This window comes from Myotis myotis, unplaced genomic scaffold, assembly GCF_014108235.1.
Source record: "Myotis myotis isolate mMyoMyo1 unplaced genomic scaffold, mMyoMyo1.p scaffold_m19_p_7, whole genome shotgun sequence".
Lineage (NCBI taxonomy): Eukaryota > Metazoa > Chordata > Mammalia > Chiroptera > Vespertilionidae > Myotis > Myotis myotis.
In genome coordinates this window covers 16,223,042-16,246,461 of record NW_023416379.1, presented here as the reverse complement: position 1 = coordinate 16,246,461, position 23,420 = coordinate 16,223,042, and the positions used below count along the sequence as shown (strand labels likewise).

Genomic DNA, 23,420 nt, shown 5'->3' with positions numbered 1-23,420 from the left:
TTTTAATGTGTCATAGTCTTCTGGAAATCTATTCTCTCTTGAGTCACAAGAAAGATTGCCCAGAATCCTCTAGGCTCTGGGTTTAGGATGGACATGGACTGGGCCGCTGCTATCAGGTGGGGATTGCTTTGCTTCATGGATGCCCAGAGCCATGCTTCACCCTCTTAAAGTCTCAAACAGCAAGTGAATAAGTGGGGCTGCACCCAAAGTATTTACAAGGTGGCGATGAAATATTTACATTTATTTGAGACTCATTTCATTGTTCAGGTAAGACTAGACTTGCCCCAAGAAACCCATCAGGGAATTTAGGAGGCTGGGAGTCTGGGCTGCTCCACTTCTCTGATGCGTGTACGCAGCTAAACCTTCTGAGAATACATTATTTTCAGAAGCAGGGACAGAGAGGGCAATTTACCAATTCCCAATAGATCACAAGGTGTTGTCCATATTGACAATCTGTTTTTCCTGGGCAGGCGATAGTAGCAATAAATCGTATTAACCTGGTCAAAGTCAAATGAACACATTCAGAGAAACAGAGAACAGTTCTCCCACGCACCCCTGAAAACAGTGTCCAAAAATGGGTGGGGGGAGAGGAGGTTGAAGGGCTGTTATTGTATATTATAAAAGTATTACTAGAGTAAAAAACCAACATCAACACACACAAAAATAAAACAAAACTTCTATTTACCTATTCATATATTTCAGGTAAGACAAAATTCAAATATTTTTATTAAATCTACCGGCACACTTAGCTGACTGTACAAATACAGTCTTCACTTCTGTCAATAAATATTCATGTTAATTTTCTGGATAAAAAATCAATTTCATGCTAGCAGACATACTGTGGAAAGTGGCTAGATTAAACTATGGCTCTCAACTACACGTTCCCAGCACCAAAAATAACCATGTGGTATTAAGTGTGCACTGGTCACTCTGGAGATTCACTGTAATTATGTCATGATGTGCTCACTGTTACGGCTTCGGCAGCCTTTCTCGCCTCTCTACCTGCTTTGTTCAAGAGCAGCTGCTGGCTTCAAGCTGCTGTCTGATTCTAGCACAGAGGCTGAGTGAAGAGGTGCTTTCCAGGGAAGTCATGTTCCAAAGCGGGAACAGCAACAATGAACGGATTCAATGGGGGAACATAAAGTTCACTGGGCAAAAGTCTAGTAATCAGCAGGTGCTAATTCAGAGCTGCCAGTTCCAATTGGTAAATAACCCTTCCTAAGCAATTTATGCAGAGTTGAAAGGGATGGGAGAGGTATTTAATGGACACACTAGAATACTGCCCTGTGGAGTGCCTGGTAGCTATGGTTTCATTAAAAAGATCACACGGGGAAGCCTTGACTCCCATTCCTACTCACATTATGTGCCAGGACAGCAGAATCGTGGATGCCGGGGTGCAAAACATTCCATTATTTTTTGCTAAAGATAATACTCAATAAAGATATATATATATATATATATATATATATATATATATATATATATATATATATATGCTTGTTTAACCACATTTTCTATATTAAGTGTAAATATATGTAAACAGAAGTGCTTTTAGGCACATGCCTAAAACACTTAATGTAATGGTGTGTGTGAGATGCAGATTTACGATAATTGCTTTAGGTTATTGATTTTATGGTGATGGTGTCTGCGTTCCCTTTAAAAAAATGTTTTAGAATCCTATCTAATAAAAGAGAAACATGGTAATTGGCGTACGACCGCTACCCTTCCCATTGGCTAATCAGGGCAATATGCAAATTAACTGCCAGCCAAGATGGCGGCTGGCAGCCAGGCAGCTTGAAACTAACATGAGGCTTGCTTGCTTCAGTGACGGAGGACTCCAACGTTCCCCGCCTGCTGCTGCAGGCCTCTGAGCTGGCAGTTTGAAACATAGTTACAAAAATAGAAGCTAAACAAAACCCCAGAAACCATCTTTCAGCTAGCCGGGATCTCAGACCTGGAGTTGACACAGAGTTTCGATTGTAGAACCTAAACAAACCAGATACCTGCTTTCAGGAGTGGAGGCCTAAGAGCTGGAGCCTCAGAGCTAAAGCTGGCTCAGAATAAAAACAGAAAAAAGAAAAAAAGGAGCAGTTGGGAGCTTCAGTTGGCCTGAAAACAGCCCTCAGCCCCTCACCCAGACTGGCCAGGCACCCCAGTGGGTACCCCCAACCCTGAAAGGTGTGTGACCAGCTGCAAACAGCCATTATCCCCTCATCCAGGCTGGCCAGGCACCCCAGTGGGGACCCCCACCCTGATCCGGGACACCCTTCAGGGCAAACCAGCCACCCCCCACCCATGCACTAGGCCTCTGTTCTATATAGTAAAAGGGTAATATGCCTCCCAGCACCGGGATCAGCGGAGCCGCAAGGTCTCCTGGCATCGGGATCAGCATGACAGGGGGCAGCGCCCAAACCCCCTGATTGCCCTGTGGCTTTGTGTGTGACAGGGGGCGGGGCTACAACCCCCCCACCCCACAGGCCCTGCTCTGTGTGTGATGGGGTAGAGCCATAACCTCCCCATCGGCCCTGCCCTGAGTGTGAGAGTGGCGGCGCCCCAACCCCCTGATTGGCCCTGCTCTGTGGGTGATAGAGGGCGGCGCCCCAACCCCCTGATCCGCCGTGCTCTGTGCGTGACAGGGGGGAGCTCCCCAACCCCATGATGGGGCCTGCTCTGTGCGTGACAGGGGGTGGCGCCGCAACCTCCCCATCGACCCTGCCTTGAGTGTGACAGGGGATGGTGCCCCAACCCCCCAATCGGCCCTACCCTGAGCGTGACTGAGGGTGGCATCGCAACCTCCCGATCCGCCCTGCTCTGTGCATGACAGGGGGCGGCGCCCCAACTCCCCAATTGACCCTGCTCTGAGCCCGACCAGGGGCTGCACCTAGGGATTAGGCCTGCCCTCTGCCACCCGGGAGCAGGCCCAAGCCAACAGGTTGTTATCTCCCGAGGGGTCCCAGACTGCGAGAGGGCACAGGCCAGGCTGAGGGACCCCTCCCCTCCCCACCGAGTGCACAAATTTTTGTGCACCGGGCCTCTAGTTGTTTTATAAAAATATACCTTCATTTTTCTTGGTTTACAGGGAAGTATGTAGGACTTAAACAGGTGCAGGGTCCTTTCCCCACCGGCCTGCAGACAGGAAGTGTATAATGGATGGGGGTTATAAGGACAGGTGGGCTCATGGGTCCACATCAGTTCTGAACCTCCTTGTCTTCTCCAGCCACACAAATGCCTGCCCTTTCCCTCCCCGCCCTCACCTGCTGCTCCTGGATAACTCCTCATCCTTCAGCACTGAGCAGGGTACCGCATCTCCACCCCTGCCTTCCTACTCTCCCCAGGTGGGTTAAGTGTTCCTTATCTGAGTTCTCCTATTATATGTGCTTTTCTTCTATAATACTACTCATCCCATCACCTTGCAGTATGCATTTGTCTTCACCCTGGAATATACTCCTGAGAGCAGAAAATCTGTATGTGAAGTGATGCTGCTCTGACTTAGAAAACTTCCAAACGGACACTTTTCTAAGAATGTGACTTGAGAGATGTGACATGTACATTAGTGTAAAGTACAGGCGGCCATGGGTCCCTAACACCTGCACTGTGACATGGGCCGCCCATTGTAATGAGTTCAAATGCTATTGAGGACTCCCAACAAATAGGTTGGGTATTAAAAAACCATAAAGCAACATGGTTCCCACATCAGAACCATAGTTTATCTTGTGTGAAAACTGGAGACTGCACCACACAACTGACTTTTTTTATAGTAAGTGGTTATAGCATGTGGGATCCCAAGAATATCCATACTAAGAATAAAAAATTATTAGTTTCTATGAGAAAAATAACCACCTTAGTTCTTAAAAATTATTTCAATGCTCATCCCACTTAGAGTTATGTTTATTTTTATGCTACGATATGGGGAGGCACAAATAGCACCATATGAGACTAGGAATATTTTAACTCAGTGATTATTGTCATCTACAAACCTTGAAGTCATTTATATAAAGCTCTGAGAAAAATAACAAAGATATTTTTGTTTATTCCTTCCACCCTGCTTTCATGCCTCATAAAAATATTAAAAGAAAAACTAGCAAGGAACAAACTTCTCTGCTCACTGGTGAATTAAAACTTACTCGTCACAATATGAGTTAAGGCAGTATTTCAGAGTAAGGCAAAAATCTATTAGTAAATGTAGTACATTTTACAATAGAGGTGGCTTTAGGTCCCTTTAAGGAATGACAGGAAAATGCTCAGTTTTATCCAAATACCACATTCCAGATTTTTATCCTGTACCATTAAGTCTCAAGATAGAACTAACTGCATTTTGGCCACCTGATGACTTCGAGGCATAGTATGCCAGACATAGGGAACGCAGTGATCTGAGTCCTTTAAGATCTGTATTTAAAAGAGAAAATATAAAGCACTTGCATTTGTTACCATGTGCTTTCCCCATTGTGTGTTTCCTAACTGTGCTTGTTCTGAGTTATCTGAGAAGGTGGCCTGAGGAAGGTCTCATCTGTTATCAATGGGGAAAATGTTCTGGAGCCGAAAAACCGAATAGGTCAAACTTTTCTCTGGATAACGCTGGGTACATGGCTTTTCTCATCCTTGTTTGGCCCGGTGAACTTCCTGAGGGGTAAACATGGAAAATAAGCTTGGATAATGCAGAAGAGAGAAAGGCAAAGCTATGAATTGACATAGGAATCAGTGGCTATACAACCTGAAGAGAAGGGACAAAGGTGGAAACACCATAAGAGGCCATGCACTCTAGTTTGCCTGAATGCTCATCTGAAGGGCCAGAAAACTCAATTATGAAGAATTTTAATTTTATACAGGAGTGACAGGGAGCAAATCCAGAGTTTAGGGAACTGGCAGGCAGTAATGCTGGTTTTGGCAGGAGCGTTGTGTGTTGATTGGAAACGAGATGGATGGAGAGCAGTGAGGTTAAATGGAAATGAAGCTGAAGTGTCCAGGAGTGTGGTGATGAGAGCAGAGATCACCATCTGGTCAATGGGGATGGAGAGGTGATGCCTAGAGACCTTTGGGTAGAAGTGATCCAGGCTTTTGAACAATCTAAATATAGCATAAGACAACATGGATATAAAGACAAGCTTAATTCCATGCTTGGGATAAAAGTAAAGTTCTCTATAGTGAAATTTAGAAAGGGGGGAATTTAAAGAGAAATAAAAAATGTTACAGCGTAACCTGCTGCTTTTCTTGCATTCTCTTCCTCCCTCCCTCCCTCCCTCCCTCCCTCCCTCCCTCCCTCCCTCCTCCCTCCCTCCCTCCCTCCCTCCCTCCCTTCCTTCCTTCCTTCCTTCCTTCCTTCCTTCCTTCCTTCCTTCCTTCCTTCCTTCCTTCCTTCCTTCCTTCCTTCCTTCCTTCCATATTAGACTAAGGAACTTATATTTTTCAACCTCTTGGCTGAAAGAAACCCATTGCAATGATTAGATATGTCAGATTTTCATTCCAGGTTCTCTTCAATAGTTTCTTTATTTGTTTTATGAAATTTCTATTTATTTACCCTCCCCTCAAATATTTTAAAGTAATATTTTTTGGGACCTGTTATCAAAAATGTACTTTGGCTAATGAAGGCAGCGGTTGTCAAATTTCGTTGTGCATCAGAATCATGTGCATCAGATTCCTGGGTCCCATCACAAAGTTTCTGGTTTAGAGGTCTGGGCGGGGCCTGAGAACTTGCATCTGTGGTAAGTTCCCAGACGGTGCTTATGGTCCAGGTGCAGGGACAAGACTTTGAGAAACCCAGTGCTAAGGGATCTCCACTACACGTAGTTAGGCTGCTGACTGCTACTTTATAGTTTAAAAAATGTTAAATTTTTTCAACAGATTCATGCAAACAAAATTTCAAGCAGAGACATAGTTCTTTTCTTATTGCCTGTGATGCTATCAGGTTGCAGGTGTAACCAGTTTTATGGAATTGGTCCATTCCTGAAACTTGAATCACTTTCCATCACTAAGGAGACAAACCTTTAATTTAATACTCGAGAGAGGATAACATTTTTATGGTATAAATGCTCACTCCTAATTTGTTAGGCTTTATGTTTTTATTGTTTTGAAACTTACCCGTTTCTAACATGAACTCACCTGTAAAGAACCCATTCTCCTTTAAAAAAGCTGTGATTTTTACTGGGTTCCAGGGAGCCGAGACTGTCCCCAGCACTCTCAGAGTCCCACCCACACCAGCCAGAACCATCTGGGCTTCGCCATTGACTGCCAAGCCCTGGATCGGCTCCCTCAGCCTAGTGTTTTTCCCCACTTGCTGTGAATAAGAACAGCTTCCCCTTTCGTCTCTGCCTTTGAAGCTAGTGTGTAAGCTTGAGTGACCAAATCGAGTCTGGTGTTGGCTTTTCATGTGCTCAAAGCAGGAGGGGGATCCATTTGGTGTGTGCTCACTGCTCAGCCCCCACTGACTGTTCCCTATGGGGTCCCTGTCTCTGAGCCCTTCACGTGGAGTCTGCTTGGGTGATGCATGGCCCAACTCCCTTCTTCCAGTAAACTCGATGCAAGAACAGTAGCTTCTCTGAGTGGAGGAGATAATGACGTGTGGGCAGCACAGAAATGACAGAGAGATTCAAGTCTTGATAAAGAGATAATGTCATTAAACACAGCCTATAGGGAGCACAGGGAGATGTAAGGAAGTCTTATTAAAACGTCCCCTTTGGGCCCACATGGAAATATCTAGGCGATTTAAGTCGCCCTCAGGAACTGGCGTTCCCCTTCTCTGTGTCTACATTGAAAGGGATGGGATCCTGAGAACCCTTTCTTCTGCTAATAGGATGTGACTGCCGTAGTGAATTAACACTTTCTACTTGTGGTTCATTCTCTTTCAGTGAATGACACCGGTGCTATTACACCTGTCAAGTATTTACTTATGTTTTTTCCCCAATGTGTTTGAAGAAGAGGGTGGGAGGGAAATCAGGCCCGATCTCGATCGGAGAACAGTGTGTATTCTTTTTACTTAGAGGGTTGGAAATTTATCATGACATATGCTGGCTGCACAGTCAAAACTTATCAACACCCACAACTTTGGAAGCTCGACAGGATAGCTCTGTGGGAGCCGCTTCCTCGACAGATGCTGGTTGGATACGTCAAGTGCAGGACCAAGTGAAGCCCAGGGAATCCTTCTAGTTGGGCCTTCCACGTGTGCAGTGATTGGGAAATTTGCATTAATCTCACCTCATAAAAATTTTAAGAAAAGCATTGTTCTATTCAGTTCATGGTCCTGATGGTCCTGATTTTAAGTTAGAATATATATCACAGAACATTATTTATACTGGCCTTAAACTGTACCATATCAAGAAGCAAAATGTTATCCAAGTCAGCAAATCTAGTTTGTATTTTATCATAGGTATTGAGAGTATTTTTCTCTCTGGACTGCAGGGACTTTAAATATGATTCTGCATTCACAATTCTTCTTGAGACTTAGTACTGAGTCGACCTAATTATATCCTATGGTTATGAGTTCTTAAAATGATATTGGCCTCTGTTATAAGAACTTCATACCACATAAGCACAAAGTTGAAATTTCAGCTAATAAAAGATGTTTAATGTTTATGCCCCTAGTCAAACATTGGGACCTTTTTGTAGATCTACATCATAAACAAATTAAAACTGTGACCACTTTCAAGTGCATGGTGTCAGCACATCTTTCAAATAGTCTTTGTGAAGATTTCGACTTAAAACTATAATGTTTTCCATCCTGTACAGGATACTAGTCACTAAGTATCTGGCTCCTTAATGATAATAATCATCATAGCTCTCTGGCTCTTTAATGATTAGCTATTTCATAATAATTTGTTCTCTGAATCTGTGCACCATTCCATTTAGGTGTGTCACTGACTATTTATATTTATCGACACTGATTATGTATATGTATTTGGAACTTGAAGCAAATCTTAGCTTCCTTGAGGGAAATGCATATTACATTCTTTTCCAGTATTTGCTCTCCTCTTTACATTTCTCTGACATTACTCCTGCCTTTCCTATGTCATCAGCCTCCTGCCTCTGTTCCTTTCTTTCACTAGTCTCTCTTTCCTGTAAGTTTGTCTGCTTCACTGGTGCTCACAATTCAAAGTCTGAATTTCAATGATCTCTGTAGCTTTCATTTCTATTTCTGGTTTCTCACCTGCTTATAGGTGAAGGTGCTTAGAAGGATAGAATTATAAGACACACAGAAGATTTTTCTCATATGTAAAAGAAACTAGAAAGATCCTAAATTATATCCAATTACAGATTTTCCAGGCATTCATTTTCTCTGTCCCCATATATCCCAATCTCCACTCTTTATTCCTACCAATTGCAACAGAGAACATACATTATGCATTGTCTGGCCAGATACAAAGTAATCAGAATGGAACAAGGACAACAAACTTACTCTCTTTGAAAACTGTATCATTCTATAGCAAGCATAAGCCAAAGGCCACAAAGATATTTACCTGAAAAAATACCAATACACTATTCCAAATGAGGTGTTATTTATTTTTTAAATAAAATCCCCTCCCCCCCGCCCCAAAGGAGTTAGAAGACAGTTAAGTGGCATGACCTATATCAAACAAGATGATATTCTTAGTGTTTAGGTAGAAAGGGTGAAAGGGGACCTTAATTAAAACTAATTTCTACTTCTTTATAGTTGGCCTTGAAAATAAATAAAGCTCTAGGTCATATTTCTTACAGTGTTAACAAAATGATACATAGCTAGAATCAATACAAAGATTTGGAAAGAATGTAGGGCTATGGACTAGGACCGGATTCTAGAATGGAATACTAAGAAGCCATAGGAGACAAAGAGTTCTTCAAAACATGGGAGAAAACATAAAGAATTAAAAATAAGAAAAGTAATAGTAAATTAAGGGAGTGATAAAATTAAAGTAGACATAAAATCCTAGCAAGCCAATCACAAAATAAAGAAAATTAGGGTGTTTTGAGGAACTTAGAGGACTATAAGTGTCTTGCATTATTCAGGACAATGTTAAACATACTTATTACATATATCTTTGGTAAGGATATAGGGCAGAATGTAGTGCTAACCACTAACAAAAGCAAAATAGAAAATATGACTTCCTAAGATTACAGAATAAAAATGAATTTAAAATTCAAGAAATCCAAAATAAGAAAGTTTAAAAAAAACAAAAACAGCAACAACAAAAAACACATCAAAACAGATTAAAAACCTAAACATATGATTGGAAAGTATAAAACTCCTAAAATAAAGCATCAGGGGAACACTTTATAACATTGATTTTGGAATGATTTCTTGGAAATGACACCAAAACACAGGCCACAAAAGCAAATATAGACAAGCAGGGCTATACCCAATGAAAAAGCTTCTGCACAGCAAAGGAAATAATGAACAGAGTAAAAAAGCAATTTACCTGATGAGAGAAAACATTTGCAAACCATATACCTAATAAGGAGTTATTTTCTAAAATACATGAGGAGCACCTACAACTTAATAGCAAAAAAAAAAATGAGTAAAATATTGGAATAGACATTTCTTCAAAGAAGACATACAAAGACTAAGGGGAATATGAAAAAATGCTCAGTGTCGCTAATCATTAAGGAACTATAAATTTAAACCAGAGTAAGATATCACCTCCTAACTGTCAACATGGCTATTATACAAATATAAATAAATCTTAAAAATAGAGTGTTGGTAAGGAGGTGGATAAATTGGAACCCTTGTGTTCTGTCACTGAAAATGTAAAATGGTACAACCATAATGGAAAATAGTATGGAAGCTTCTTGAAAAATTAAAAATAGAACTACATATACCAGAAATTCCACTTTTGCCTATTTACTCCAAAGAATTTAAAACAGGATTTCTAAAATATATTTGTCATTCTATGTTCACAACAGTCAAGAAGTGTAAAACAACACAAATACCCATTGACAGATGCATGGATTAAGAAAATATAGTATATATCTATAGTGGAATATTACTCAGCCTTAAAAGAAGAAAATCCTTTCATATGTAACAACATAAATGAGCCGTTAGGACATTATGCTAAATGATATGGATAATGGTCACAGAAAGACAAATGCTGGTTGACTTCCCTTGTTTGAGGCACCCAGAACAGTTACACTCACAGAAGGACAAAGAAGAAGGGTGTTGCCACGGGCCTGGGGGAGGGAGAAATTGGAAGTCATTATTCTGCAGGTACCGACTTTCCATCCAGCAAGATGAAAGAGTTCCAAGATCTGCTGTACAATCATGTACATATAGCTAAAACATTGTGTTGGACAATTAAAAGGTTATGAAGAGGGTAGATTTCATGTTATGTGTTTTTACCACACACACAAATGAGTGGGTAGTACTGTTATGCCTATTGAAGGTGAGGAACCTGAGGCTTAGAGAAGATGCCGAACTGTTGTCTCTGTAGCCTTCACACACTGTTTCAGTCATCTGAAATGGTGAATCCGCTCCTTTGCCACCCACTTTCCTTTAGCCTTATTCACTGTCCAGTTACACCTGCTTCACTCAGTCCTCTCGCTTATTCCACAGGCACTAATGGACAGACTCACTCTTTTCTGTTAACATTTCCCAGAGAGTCCTGACGAACATTCGGTAGACTATAATTAACCACTAAGGATCCAGCTAACAGACTCATTCTTTTGGAGCATGATGCTCTGACTAAAGGTCCCCTTTTGTGTTCTAGTGACCTGCAGTTAAACAGCACTGTCCCATAGGCATAAAGTAGAAACTCGATTGATTGACAAAGAATCAGAAACAGATATAACTTAGCAAAACCAAGTCTGGAAGCTTTTTTCCAGAAAATTTCTTTTAAAATGTGATAAAAGGTGAAAGAGATGAAAGCAATTCTCACATTCAATACTCCTGGAGACTATTTTGGCAGGAATTTATTGTGTGCCCAATATTCTAGAAACCATCATCTTAATGATGAAAGTAAAAATAATGGAGGGAACTTGGTTTCCTGGCTCAAAAGATTTGATTTCCTTTATTAGCTGGAGCCATGCATCATTGCAGATTTGTAATTCCTTCATCGCACCTCTCTGAGTCTGAGAGCAAAAGTGTTAATGAGGCACAAGAAAATGGCCAAAGAACTTTCCTCCTTCAGATTAAAAATCTAGGCAGTGGTACGGGCATTAAGAAAGATTTCTGGTACATCTCAAATATTTAAACCATTCTTCTCTCTTTTAAAAAAGTGTTCATTGTCGAGGAAAAGCAAAATATTGTATGGTTCTTGGTGGCCAATCAAATATTAAAGGTAACTGTCCCTCTCTGTACTTAAAATGACCTCAATTTGTAACTACTTGAATGGCCTCGAGTCATCTATAATTTAATTATGTTTATCCCAGCTCACCTGGAAGAACTCAAAATGAAATGGTGGCATTGGTTTGTGAGGTCAGAATCAATAGCCATTAAGAGAATGAGATTTTTAAATCTAGGGGGAAAAAACAAGTACTTAAAATATCCCTCGGATCAGCCTCACAATTCTAGGTACTAGACAATACAGATATGGTGGATTTTATCCTGATGCATCACACTTATTTAGTGTCTGGAAAGGTAGGAGTTAATGCAAGAACTGATTTGTCGATCAGAGTAAGAGCTAAAAGTTCAGCTTTCAGAGTATTTTGGACTTGTGTGGCACATTTGGAGAGGCAGACAGACCCTGAAGCGGACCGGAATAGATGAAAGCTATAAGATAGGAGAAAATGCTATGTAAGCCAAGTATATGAGTTTCTCTAATCATGTCATTGGCATCATGTAAATGCCAGACACCATTTTATATGCAGCTTAGATCTAGCAGATGTTGGCATTTAAGTATAGGTTGCTACGAGAGAAAATTGCCCTTGAATGGAAAAGGAAGTTTATTGGTAGAGAAAAATGATTTTCTCAGTTAACAGTTATAACCCCAATAATAGAATTGTTTTCAATCAGAGGTTGTGGGGTGGGAAAGGAGGAGAGATCTAATGATACCTCAATTCCAATCTGAAAGGAAATCAGCTTCCGTTTAAATTGCGGATGTGTGGGTTGTATACATAGAACCTTCTCCTCCCTCTCGTCTCAAACCTCAAGGCTTCATGTTAAATGGAACAAATCACATCCTTCGTGGTTCTGCTCTGTTTGGTACAGCTGCTTGCTGCAGGTGGTGCCCTAAAAATATAGTGTTTGTTTATTTTGCAATATAGCAGTCTGCAGAGTGGTACCTAACAGTGCAACAGCTCCCTTCTTTCTCTGTCAGTGAACTAAATGATGGAAGACTAAGACCTCCGCCAAACCCAGCAGGGAATGGCCCAAATGAGAGGCACAGGTAGTGCTTGCGGCTCAGCTCCCAACAAGTTCCATTTTCTTCGGATTCATGAGGCCAAGCTGACAAGCAGACAATCTGTCATCAGAGCCTCTGACTGGGTTTTAGCAAAGGCAAAGCCAAGCAACAAACTGCCTTTGTTGGGGGAATCATTATGTTTCTCTGGAGATACACATCTGTAAACACATGGGGTTAAAAGGAAAAAAGAACCCAAAATGGATCACAAAGAGAAAATAAAAGTGAAGATTAATCTCAGGTAAATGGTGATGCAGATCTATATAAATAGAGCTTTCAGTGATTGTTTTTTTAAATTTCTAACTTAAATGATGTAATAATTTTCCAGCCAAACCCACAGGGCCCTCATTTGAAAGAGCTGTGGAATACAGCACAATAACTATGTTTGAAATTGTCTACACTATAGTTAAGATAATTATACACAAAATTATATTTTCATTATTATTATTCTAGACTTTTTCTCATTGAATGAAGCTTTAAGAAAAACACCCCCCCAAATTGCAAGGTTTATATGAGCTAATTGGTGCTGAGGGGGACCACTGATGATAATGAATCATGCCAATCAACCTTTGGTAAGGCATAACTTACTGTAAAAACCTTATTTAACTTCACTGAAATTGTGATAGATTATAACCTAATATATAAGTAAAATTTAACACTTGGAAGAATTTTCTAGAGAAACCTTGACAAATATTGGCTTCTAGCCAGCAAATAACTAACGCTTCTCTAAGATTTAATGTCTTAGAAATGCATTTGGATTATTTGTACGGGAGGAGAGATGACACCAGAATAGTGAAGATGATTCACGATTTCAACCTTCAAAAATGGGAATGATGTTCTTCTTCAGAACAGCGGTGGAGAAAAGGACAGGCAGGCACAGGCCTGAGAAGGGGAGTAGTAAGCTCACCATCTGGTGTGACAGGTGGACAGACACAGATAAATGGAATAAGGCAAAGTGAATTTAAAAGTTTAAAAAATAAATTTAAGGCTGATTCAAATGTGGGAAATAAAGAGTGGGAGAATGACCAGATTCTGAAGGAAAGTGTTGAGTATTTTAAAGAAAGAGGAGCATTTTAATAGACTGACGGCAGAGAGAGAGGAAGGAAGAGAGAGAGGCAAGCTGACTTGCTCTTGAGAATGGTGGCCTGCATTTACTGCCTGCAGTCTGGCGACCATATTGCACATGGTCAGAGCTGCAGATCCACCCTCATGAGTAGAGCTCCCTGCCCTTATTATCCATTACCTAGAATGTTCTTTTTCCCCCAATGGTTACATGGCCCAGCTCTCATTACACTCAGAACTTGGGTCAAAAATTCCCTATCAGAGTTGCCTTCCTTGATCACCCTCTGGTAGCTCTTTTATCTTGTCTTCCTTTATTCTGCAGTAGAGCAGTTCTGTGGGGCACTGTAGATAGATATAGGTATAGATGAGAGATATAGATGACATAGATATAGATATATCTTCTCATAAAAATTTACAGCCCATGAGAGCAGGAAGAGGCTTTCAGGAAATACTTGTTCAGTGACTGGATGAATGCAAGCAGTTAAACAGTATGGAGAAATAAAATTGCTCTAAATTTTAATCTTTAGATTGAATCGATATAACCTTAAACTAACATTTAAAAACTGCAAACTTCCACCACTGGTAAGTGATGGTGTCTAACAGATTTAACTGAATCACTCATTGTATTTTTAACTGAGTGATTAGTTTGGCTTTGTTTCATTCCAATTTGGCCTCTCTCCCAGGAGCAGTAGGTCCGAGGAGAGCTCCTTGGCCTGCAATACAGAGCCCAATAGGTGATGAATTAAATAAGAAAAGGAAATTAACCTTCTTTTTGGGCTTGAATCTGTGTGTTAATTCTATATAAGTGAAACGTGTGTGCAAGGTTAATAACTGAAGGAAGGGTACGTTCTGAATACAGCTCAGTTTCATCTACAGGGAAGGAGATAGAATTTCAAGAACATGTAGAATGACTAGTCAACTGGGTTTGCTCAGGACTGTTAATCACCCTAAATCCAGTTGCTAATGAAGCTCCTGAATGCACAAAAAGACAGCAATTCTGACCCATTACTTCACATGCTATCCTGGCAGTAAGTTATGGGAAGCCTATCAGGTAGTCGTAATATTTTGTCAGGAGATAAATTCATTCCACTTTTGTGATATGGTTTCTCTAACTTAGTTCCTGATGAAGTACCACAGGGACCCTTAAGCTTTTAAGACATAAGTTTGTATCAAAGAAAGTGTGGGCACCACATGACTATCTCATTCCAATTCAGATCTCAGACTTGTAATTAAGTGGCCAAACATTTTCTCATTTGGTTTTGACCACTGCTTTATCCTCTTTTCAGAATTCATCCTCCTTTTTTAAAAAATACATTTTTATTGATTTCAGAGAGGAAGGGAGAGGGAGAGAGAGATAGAAACATCAATGATGAGAAAGAATCATGGATTGGCTGCCTCCTGCACTCCCCCTACTGGGGATTGAGTTTGCAACCTGGGCATGTGCCCTTGACCAGGAACGAACCCGGGACCCTATAGTCCACAGGCCACTGCTCTATCCACTGAATCAAACTGGATAGGGCAGAATTCATCCTCCTTTAATAACATTTCTCTAATCTGTTAATTTGTAAGCAATACAGACTTTCCTAGATTTGTGAAATAAGCACACTGCTGAAATAAATCCATGAACAACTATTGAATCACTCATATGGAACTTTTCCGTATCTCGCAGTATAATTTCTCTTAAAATTGATTTTCATTGTAACCTACATAGTATATTAGGACTAAATCAACCTAAATGTGGCATGTGACTAATAGGATGGCTAGGATGACATGAAATTACAGCAAATGTTATTTGTAAAATATAGAAATTTAAAAGAGAAAATTTACCTACAATTTTATGATGAAGAAATCAGTAAAGTATGGAAAAGGAATAAGAAAAGGAAAGATGAAAGACTGAAAGACATTGGATAGTGAGAGGTAAAAGTAATGCTTTGCATTTATAAAGTTGCTGATAAGAAGCAGATCAAATTTAAGAGGTGGAGAGACTGAAAATCAATAAGGAAAGTAGAGCAATGCAGACATTTCAGAATAAAAAAAAGGACATAAAGAAACTCAAAATATCCTTGGACCTATTTCAGTCCTTGACTTTGGAGTCATATTTGCAATTAGTATTAACCAAAATAATCATGTGACAAAGAGCTGACTCATTTAAGTATAATAAAATATAATATTGTATTCAGAGAAGTTCAGAGAAGGTTATAAGTGATAAACATATGAGGGTAAAATGATGTAGCCTTGACTCTCAGGGTTACTGCTTGAGAGGAATTTAAGAATGTCTGGCAATCAGGACAAAGATCAGACGAATGAATGGCAGAGTCTGGACAAACACAGCCATGATGCCACACAGACAGGAATAGGCAAGAGAATAGTGAGGAATAGAAATCATACACCGAGTTGTGTAGAAGAATGTGTGGGTTGAGAATAGTAGAGTTGAACATTCTGTTCATAGGATTGGTACAAGCAAAAGGTACAGAAGGAATATTACAGATGGCTCTTCTTCTACTGTGTAAACACTATTTAGCTTAAGTATGTTTGCGCATATTGTTAGTCTTTTTCACTGAAGTATAACACGCTAAACAATATATTATCCCTATATTATAGCTGTCATTATAAATCATCTTTACATCCTTCCTTTGAGAATGCCTTGTTATTATTTGAAAATGCTAACCCATTCTACCATTATCATAACTATCACTGTGTTTAGAAGTTCCTATAAAGAGAAAGTTGCCAACAAAGATTTATTTCTTAGAAAATGTTTTTATCATGGGCCTTCCGTTTCCTGGGAGCAGCAACAGTGAAGGTGAGCAGGCAGTCCTGGCATTTTCGGAGCCAGAGGCCTACCTGAGCCACCAGTAGAAGGTGTCACGACTTAATAAACAAGCTCTGTGCCACCTGGAGTCGTGGTGCGTCCACAGGGACAAAGAGCAGTACTTTGCTTGCTTGATGAGAGCTTGGTTTGAAGACCATAGGAATGAAAAGGATATGGTGAAGGCCACCCAGCTGCCAAGGGAGGCGGAGGATGAATTCTGGCCCCATCAACCATCCTCAGCCATTCATCTTCCCTGACTCTCCTGGGGGCGCCTCCTATGAGAGATGCCAGTGCTACAAGGTCCCTGAGTGGTGCTTACATGACTGGCATCCTTCTGAGAGGGCAATGATCCTGATTGGTTTGCCAAGAGACAGCACTGGAAGAAACTGCAGAGGGAGAGGTAGAGCTGGGAGCGAGAGGTTAAGCAGCAGCTCCAGAAGGAAACCCCCCTCCTCCTCCTCCTCCCACCCCTGGAAACCATGGTTGGTGGTCCCTACCTTGAAGCTTTGCCCCCTCCCCGGCGCCGCCGCCCCCCCCCCCCCCCCCCCGCCGGCGGAGAGGAAGGTGATTTGCCCCCACTGTGGTGGCATATTGTGACCAGACCCCGGGAACAGCAGAGAGAGAGAGAGAGAGAGAGAGAGAGAGAAGACACCTTACCAGTTCAGCTTACAAGTGATATAAGTTACAGAAAATATACACACTTGCCCTAATAAAAATAACAAGGTATATCTAATGTGTTCTGTCTGAGGAGTAACATGATGCCAGGTGACTGTGCCACTGTCTTTCCATGTTTCTTATCAGTTGTGCATATGAAGAAAAGTGTGTGGAATGTAAATATATATGTATGTATGTAATTATATATATATATGTATGTATGTAATTATATATATAAAATTGATTGTGACTGAAAAGATATCCCAAAATACAAGATATATTATGATTTAAAAGAGGAAGTTGGTAACCTTCTGTTCAATACTTTATTTCTGAAATAACTTATTTAATACACTTTACTATTTTATTCTGAAACAAATTCATAATTATCGAATTAAATATAAGAAATGGAATTGTGCATGGTTCACTGGACAATAGTCTATGCAGGGAACTTCAACTTAAATCTCACATTAATTATTGGTGATCTGTTGTAGCCTATAATCCTCACCACCACCTTAAACGTATTAGTATTTTTATTCCATGATGTTTCCAGGCATTCTCATGGATCAAGTGATATTATGCTTTGGGGGTAAGCAAGCGCATTAAATAGTATGTACACATAAGCAGATACTGCCCACTGACGCCTAATAGTTGATGTGGGATATACGTCCCCAGTGTAGGCTAGTGTGTTGGTAGACTAAATAGTATCACATTGACTCTAGGAATCACAGTTTTAACTGGGGAGTAAGTAAACGTAGCAAGATTTAGTTCATTTTTGCACATCACTGTGAATTAGCCTGAGGGAAAAAAAATAGTATTCTCAAGGAGCAGTAGAAGAAATTGAGTTAAGAAGAAAATAAATAATACCACCTTTATTGTTTTCAAGATAATTTCTTAAACATTATCTCATTAGTTCATAATTACAAAATAGTTTATTATATAGTTGAGTGTAAGATTTACGGATTGTTACTCCCTGACTGTGAATATTTTACCTTATATTTCTGAAGTTGCATGTAGGGAATACATAGACCATTAAGAAAAAAAAAAAATTCTCCAACTTAATATATCTTTAGAGACTGTTCAAGTTCTTGTATTCTGCTTACTTGCTCACAAACTCACAGGAATACTCACCAATTTATAAGGCACATTTCAGGAATAACACAAAATAAAATAAAGGACATGATAACTGATTATTCAGGGTTTACTGCTACCAAAGTTTGATTGACATCTGTGGATAAGACCTGGTCTTCCAACGACTTTGCCATTATCTAGAGGAATTGAGAATGGTTATAAAGTTAAGCATGTGCCCATTTCAGAAGTGCCAATGAATCTTGGTTATTTCTTACTAATTAGGGATACATCCAGTTGGGGTTCTAAAATTAGTTTGTGGAACACAGTTTATATGCTTTGTGGTAATCAATTGTGCCAAAAAATATCCTTTCCTGTTTCTATTTACCATCGTCATTGTGTTATTTCAGAAACTTCGTCACTGGAAAAACCTCCTGTTCACAATTGTGATTCGGTTCTTCCCATATTTTTATGAATATTTATATGAACTATTCTGATGTTACAGAAAGACCAGTCACATTTATTTCATTTATTGGGTTATGACCTTTTGACAAGTATGTCGGTGTACCCCAGTGCCCAGGAAAACTAGAGTAGGTGCAGTGTGTGTAATATTTGAAGCTAAGCAGTAAAGCTATTGAACTATCACAAGAGCTAAGGAAGAAGCCAAGTGCTGTCCTTCTGGCCCTTTCCTTCACAGGCAGAAAAGTAGTTTTGTCCTAGAAAGAAAATTGTTGTACAGTCTGGCCACGGAACTAGGCATGAGAAGACGGGAGTTTTTCAGTTCCGGCTCTAAACCACCACACTCTTTAGTGTGGAAATACAGTAGACCCAGGAGAGAAACACAGATTCATTGTTTGATGGCAGGCTAGTAATGCGATTGGCTGGACCCTGCAGAACTGTAAGGGAAATGTCTCTCAGGCCCAGAAAGAAGTTGATGGTGCAACCAGAGCTGTGGTACCATTTTTAGTATGATAGCATCGTCTTCCTGATCAGACACTATGTGTTTCTGAGCAATTCAGGGCAACAGAGAGATTTGTAGTTTAAAAAAAGGGAAGGCACTAATATTTCTGGTGAAAATTTTGAAAATTGCACCCACCTCAAATCTAAGGAGACAAAATTTCCAGAAGCAGGTCATGTTTATGGTAATCCTTTAAAAAAGCAATTAATGTCTATTCTTAGCCAGCGTTAAGGACTAGAATAGTGGTCTTTAAGCATCTCTAGTCCCATATTTTCTGAAAGAATTTTTAAAAATTCACTTGCAAACTGTGTACATCTGAAATTGATGTTTGAAATTTTTTCATCCTTAGTTTAAGTGTCTGCAAAGTGGCAATTTATTTTGGCATATTATAAATATTAATACTTTTCAAGAGATGTTAGTTAATCTTTTAAATATATCTAATGAAATTTGAATGCCACTGAGATTTAAAATTCACCTTATTTCATTTAAAGACACATGCATATATTCTTTAGGAATAATCATAAATTTTATAGAGTTCCTTTTCTTTTTGAACTTGTATTTCCATTCCACTACTTCCACAGTTTTTCCTAATGTAATGTTTATTTGTTTGAAAGTTTTATACCAATCATTCTTTGCAACAAATTATATATACTAGAGGCCTGGTGCACGAAATTCGTGCATAGAGGGGGGGGGTCCCCTCAGCCCAGCCTGCACCCTCTCCAATCTGGGTACCCTCGCTCCTAACTGCTCACCTGCCTGCCTGCCTGGTCGCCTCTAACTGCCCCCCCATCCTGCTGGCCTGGTCATCCCTCACTGCCCCCCTGTCGTACTGGTTGCCCCCCAACTGCTCCCCCTGCTGGCCTATTTTCCCCCACTGCCCCACCCCCCTTGCCGGCCTGGTCGCCCCATGCAGCCTGCTTGTTCAGTCATTTGGTTGTCCCTCACTCACCTCCCTGCCAGCCTGGTCACCCCAAGCAGCATGCTGTTCAGTCGTTTGGTCGACCCTCACTAACCCTCCTGCCAGCCTTGTCGCCCCACACAGCCTGCTGTTCATTGTCTGTCTGGTTGTTTCAGTCGTGATGGACCCTGGCTTTTTGTATATTAGGGTATATATATATATATATTATGACCGGCCAGATTATTATGACCACCCCATCAGTACAATGAAGTGAATTAGTTATGCAAATAATAATAATAATAATAATAATAAAACCTTGAGAGTATTTGCTTAGGAAGTTTTCAATATTCAGTATTTTTGGAAGTGTCAATGAAGTACTGATGGGGTGGTCATAATAATCTGGCTGGTCAAAATAATCTGGCCACTCAGTGTGTGTGTGTGTGTGTGTATATATATATATATATATATATATATATATATATATATATATGTTAAATTAAAGATGTATAAACTTAAGTATGAGTTTTCTTTCCTAGTCCATAAAGTATTTGTTAAAAACGTATTCTTTTTTTGACATTTAAAATATTTTTCAGCTTTATTATGGTATAATTGAAAAATAAAATTGTATTTAAAGTGTACCTCATGGGCCTGCCTCTGTCCCCCATGCCACCCAGTGGGCCTACACCTGCAGGGCCCCCAGGTCCTCCCCAACTGCCCCCCCCCCCAGCTCCTGGAGTCCACCCTCCAGCACCAGTGGTCCACCCACCAACATCTGGGGTCCACCCTCCAGCTCCTGGGGTCCATCCCCCAGCACCGGTGGTCCACCCACCAACATCTGGGGTTCATCCTCCTGCTCCCGGGGTTCACCCTCCAGCCCCAGGAGTCCATCCTCCAGCCCCAGGTGTCCACCCTCCCCCATCTGCTGGAGTCCACCCCCAGGCCCCAGGCGTACACCCGCAAGCTTCTTCAGTCCACCCCCAGGCCCCAGGGGTACACCCCCCAGCCCCGGGGATGCACCCCCAGCCACCTGGGGTACACCCACCTCCTCCAGGGGTTCATCCTCCAGCTCCTGGGGTTCACCCCCAGCCTCCTGGAGTTCATCCCTCCAATCCCGGGGTCCACCCCCCGGCTCCCATGCCCCCAATGATGAGACCCCCACTGCCCTCCGAGGGCCCTGGAAACATTCCACCCCCTCCCCCAGCCAACTGAAAAGCCACCCCCTCTCACTGCGAGTCTACTTTCCTGTTTTCCTGTCTTTTCTCCCTGATGGAATTTGGTGTTTTTGTACAGGGCTATGCCGTGTCCCTAGATCTCATTAAACAGCCTTCTCAGAAAAAAAAAGAAAAAAAAGAAAGATAAAGTGTACCTCATGGAGATCTGATATAAAGATAGATTGCAAAATTAATAGTTAACTAACACATCCATCACCTCACATATTTATCTTTTTTTGGTGAGAAAATAAAAATATGTTATTAATTGGGTTGTCACAATTATGATTTCACACAATTGATCAAAACAAAATAGTCTTCCACAAATGTTGACCAAAATCATTAGGTATAAAAATAAAATGTTTTTGAAATGTATTACTTGTTAGTACTACACTGAGTCAGAGTTCAGCATGAATTCTATTCTTTTTGCTTGTTTGTTTTTAGGCTTAAGTACAGGAAAATGTTGTTATAGAGAACTATTAGAGACCTTTTTTTTACAATGCTGTCACATACCTCCTGCAACTTCTAATTGGTATGCCACAATTTACATAATTATCTAAACAGTATTTCAAAGAATATACCAACTGGTAGATCTATTAGGTGTTTTTTTTCCAATTTTAACAAAAAGCAAAGAATTGAAAATTGCCCAATTTGCAATAGCAATTTCTTGGACATAGACTAAAATCACTACCAGGACATAATCAACAACCAATACTTACGTTCTTAACTCTTTCTCTTAAAGTCACCTAGATTAATCTGATTTATATAAAACATGCTGGGAATATGAAAATATTATTTAATTTCAATATATTTGTTGACATAGTATTTTTGTAAATTTTTACAAAATCATGTGCTTTGAGTGTATTTTTACCAAACTGTACAGTTGCAGATAGGGCTAATTTTGTTTATAAAAATGGCAAAACCAATAACTTATAAATTATTTTTCACTGTGAAACAAATCAACCAAATCAAACTTATTTTGTTTTTTAAGAAATCTGTCTTAATTTTTTTGATTCAAATATCCACATTGCAACCACATCACTTCAGGATGCAGCAAAATAGCTGGGTATCAGCTCATGCCATTTCCTCACTTAACCCTTTAAAATGCTGCAAGTTCACAACATCAATTTATTATTTACTGCTCTAATAGCAATATCCTAAGCTACATGAAAATCGGGACCCAAATATTTGATAATCCAATCTTTGTGAATAAGCATTTCCAGATTGAAGAAGGAGTCAAGTGGAATGTGAGCACTAAGGCCATCCCCTCTCATCCATACCACACGCATCAGCTACATCTAAAGAAATACTCATGTACCATTCCCAACTACAACCCCAAATCCACTTGGATAAAGGCATTCGAAGTTTTGAAAATTTCTTAGCAAGTCTCAGCAAGCCGAATGGCAAATATTTATCAGTAACTGGAAATAATTGGAAATATCAGTGACTCCATCCATTTGAAAATACACATTTTATCTTTAAAACTTTTTTTACCACAGTCTGTTGAACAAGGATTTCCACAATTTTATAAACACTACAAGGTACACATTTTTCTGAATAGGGACTAGATATCACTGAAGGATGAACTTGGCAGTGAATCTGTGGACAGCACCAGGTATTGGAACCTATTCTAAAATCTTCTATGACTTCCCTGCTAATTCATATATGGTTTCTCAGCCAAGTTTAATATCTGTGGGAAATAGTGATCTTATTTACATTTTTATCAATATCCTCTGCTCATCTCCTAAAAATACTAATAATCAATCTGATTAGCCCTAGCTCAGCCGTGGGCAAACTACGGCCCGCGGGCCGGATCCGGCCCGTTTGAAATGAATAAAACTAAAAAAACAAAGACCGCACCCTTTTATGTAATGATGTTTACTTTGAATTTATATTAGTTCACACAAACACTCCATCCATGCTTTTGTTCCGGCCCTCCGGTCCAGTTTAAGAACCCATTGTGGCCCTTGAGTCAAAAAGTTTGCCCACCCCTGCAGCTGGTTTGGCTCAATGTATAGAGCGTTGGCCTGCAGACCGAAGGGTCCCAGGTTTGATTCTGGCCAAGGGCACATGCCTGGGTGGTAGGCTCCATCCCCAGTAGGGGATGTGCAGGAGGCAGCCAATCAATGATTTTCTGTCATCATTGATGTATCTATCTCTCTCTCCCTCTCCTTTCCTCTTTAAAATCAATAAAATATATTTAAATAATCAATCCGATTAAACAATAAGAACATAGAAGTGTGCCAGAAGTTAAAGAAATCAAGGAAGTAAAGGGAAACACCTCCAGCAATTTTGGTTGGAGAAGTTGATATTAAATGTAGAGCTATTGGCCCTGAGAAGGCAGCTAGAGAAAAGAGGGACTGGGCATTTGTTTTTGTTTCTGTTTTCTAATCAATTATTTGGAATCTTAACATATATTTTAAAATATAAAGCAACTTCCATTATCGTAATAAATGTTTTTCGTGAAAGC

At 40.2% G+C, this 23,420-nt stretch overlaps 1 protein-coding gene and 1 pseudogene across 2 annotated transcripts in view; one reads left to right on the top strand and one right to left on the bottom strand.

Moving 5' to 3' along the window:
* NKAIN2 (sodium/potassium transporting ATPase interacting 2) overlaps positions 1-23,420 on the bottom strand; it is a 797,410-nt gene that overhangs the window by 111,309 nt on the left and 662,681 nt on the right. The window lies entirely within an intron of this gene.
* On the top strand, positions 16,122-22,332 carry LOC118660109 (annotated as a pseudogene).